Source organism: Macaca fascicularis, chromosome 6 (assembly GCF_037993035.2).
Source record: "Macaca fascicularis isolate 582-1 chromosome 6, T2T-MFA8v1.1".
In the NCBI taxonomy this organism is placed as follows: domain Eukaryota; kingdom Metazoa; phylum Chordata; class Mammalia; order Primates; family Cercopithecidae; genus Macaca; species Macaca fascicularis.
In genome coordinates, this window is record NC_088380.1 from 134055407 (window position 1) to 134058254 (window position 2848).

At 32.9% G+C, this 2848-nt stretch overlaps 1 non-coding gene across 1 annotated transcript; it reads left to right on the plus strand.

Annotated features, from left to right (window-relative positions):
* Window positions 1–230: 230 nt before the first annotated feature.
* Window positions 231–334, plus strand: LOC123574292 (small nucleolar RNA U13). Its single transcript, XR_006699175.1, has one exon. It is a non-coding gene; the product is annotated as a small nucleolar RNA U13 (small nucleolar RNA).
* The last annotated feature ends 2514 nt before the right edge of the window (window positions 335–2848 follow it).

Sequence of the window (2848 nt, forward strand, 5' to 3'; positions counted from 1 at the left end):
CAGCCTAGGAAACATAGTGAGACTCTATCTCTACCAAAAAAAAAAAGAAAAAAATACAAATATTAGCCAAGAATGTTGGCACACACCTGTAGTTCCAGCTACTCGGAAGGCTGAGATGGGAGAATCACTTGAGCCCAGGAAGGTCAAGGCTACAGTGAGCTACGATTGTGGCACTGTACTTCAGTCTGGGCAGTAGAGGGAGACCCTGTCTCAAAATCAACAACAACACAATCCTTTTGTAGTCTGTAAGTATGATGATTGGGTGTTCATGCTCAAGTGTGAGATGTGCCACCCTCATACCTTGTTATGACTTTGGCACATTACCTTTCTGACAAGAAAAAAATAAACAACAGCAGCAACAAAACAGATAGATGGAATGAGGAGGAAAAGGTGAAATATAACAATCTTAAGTTTATTGGTTGATACATCTTTCATAGTGGGTGTTATAAAACATTATTTCAAGGGAATAGCTCAAGAAAGAGAAGATGATATATTAGTTAAAGATATAATTGAGAATAACTACAAATAATAATATAGCCACCAAAATTCCAATGGTACAGTTTGGTGAATTCCTCATCTCAGTGGGAAATGTGAAACAGTATATTAATTATTCATTTTTACAGTAGAAATTTACATTCTTATAGATGCTGTCTAAAGTTGATAAAGGAATAAAAATTTAAGTAAATTACATCGAGTTATAAATTCACTGAGAAAAAAAATCAAACTTCCAAATTGGTAGGAAAAGCATGGACACACAAAAGTAAACAAAACACATCCATAGAGCAAAATATTAAAATCTAAAAAAGTATTGAAAACAGAAGGCATAAAACAAAATGGCAAAAAAATGATCAAATACATATGTCACATATAAATGTAAATAGTTTAAACATTAATATGTCAGTATAAATAGTATACAAGTAATATAAACAACATACAGATAAAAAATAAAACAACCATGTTGGATATACAAAATACATATGAACAATAAAGTGTTTGAAATGTTACAAGTGAAGGTGTGAGTAAAATATACCTGGAAAATATTACAAAAATCAGGAATTTAATGTTAATATCAGACTGCTAAACTCAGGTAGATAATATTAAATAAGACCAAAAAGACAACTTATATCAATAAGTGGTTCAATAACATCAGAATTTATAAATCAAAATAATAAGAAATACAAGAAAAAAAGATAAACGTAATAATAGTAAGAGACTCTAACTCCTAAAGTCAGTTCATGACAAAGTAGACAAACAGATCAGAAAAGAAGAGAATAGAAAGGACTTAAAGTAATTTAATTAGATGAATTGAACTTTATACTCTGAAGGCAGAGGATACGCCTTGCATTCTACCCTTGTAATGTTTTCTAAAACTAACCACATTATACTGCAAAATACCTTATAAAATATAACTAGTACATATACACGTTTTTAAATGCTCAAATTCATTCATTACTTTAAAAAACATACAAATTTAGATAAGATGTCATGTTTCACTTACATGATTGGAAAAGGTCATCATGTTTGGTGATATACAGCATTGTCAAAGTCATGGGGAAAAGAGACTATCATACACTGTTGATAGAAGTAAAATTTAGTGAGGTTCAGAAATATCTTACAAAATTTAAGTGATAGCCTTTTTTAACATAGAAATTGTATTTTAGAAATTTCACATCCAGTTATACTCATGTATGTACATAAAAATGTAATTAGTATGTTTATTGAGGTCTTGTTTGTAATAAAAGCAACTGGAAACCATCCAAATGTTTATTCACAAGAAACTTGTAAAATAAATATGTCATATCCATAGATCATAGGCTCATGTGAAAAGTTAGGCAAAAATTACTGTTAAAGGGAAATAAACAATGTTCAGGAAAGATCATGTAACATACCACCATGTTACAAACATTTGTATATGTACAGAACATTTCTCAAAGAACATGCACATGAAAACCAATGGTAGTTGCTCCTGGCGAAAGGACAGTCATTCTGTAGTTGGAAGGAAAGTTGCTCTTTATTGTATATACTTTTGTACTAATTTTTGTTAACCATGTCCCAATATTAAATTTGCAAAATTTTTTTTAAGTAAACAAGCAATAAGAGAGACACTGTATGTGCCCACGAGGCACTTACAGGATAATGGAGGATACAAACATTTACATGAAAATGACAATACAATATGAGAAATAAAATAGATTTTGTACAGATTAAGTGCAGAGGAAATGCCTAATTGTAATAGGGATTTTCTTACAAAAGAGAGGGAAAGTATTGTACAATGCCCCCCCCCCACCCTTCTTTTTTTACTGTTAGCATACGACTTTCTAAGAAAACAGGCCTCATTTACCAACTTGAAACATGGGATTCAATGGTGCCTAGAACTGCTAGATTCTCATGAACAAAGGAAGCAAATGCAAGCAAAATCCAAGAGGAATTGTTACTAAATGAAATATGCCTTCTCCCTGTGGGGAAGAATCGTTCTTTAATACAGTCTTCTCTGATTATATTTTCCCATTCTCTCCTTTCATTTTGAGTCATCTTTCAGGCAGTGTTGAAAATTCTGTTCATGGTTTGCTGCTATCAATAATGAACGTAAAATATGTTCCATGAGTATGGTCATGGACTCTGTATTTTAAGTGAATTCTCCTGTCCTGGGTGATGATCTGTCCTGATGGCTCTGTGTCCTCTGTGGCACTGGCTTTGCCACTTAGGTGACACAATGGTGCAATGGTGGCGGTGCCATGGCAGTCAAGCTGAAGGCCATTTGCACAGTGTGACATGCCTCCTTGCTTTGTGCACTTCCAGTGGCTTTGATGATGTGATCATCAAATAGTCCATTGTTAGAAACAAGAGA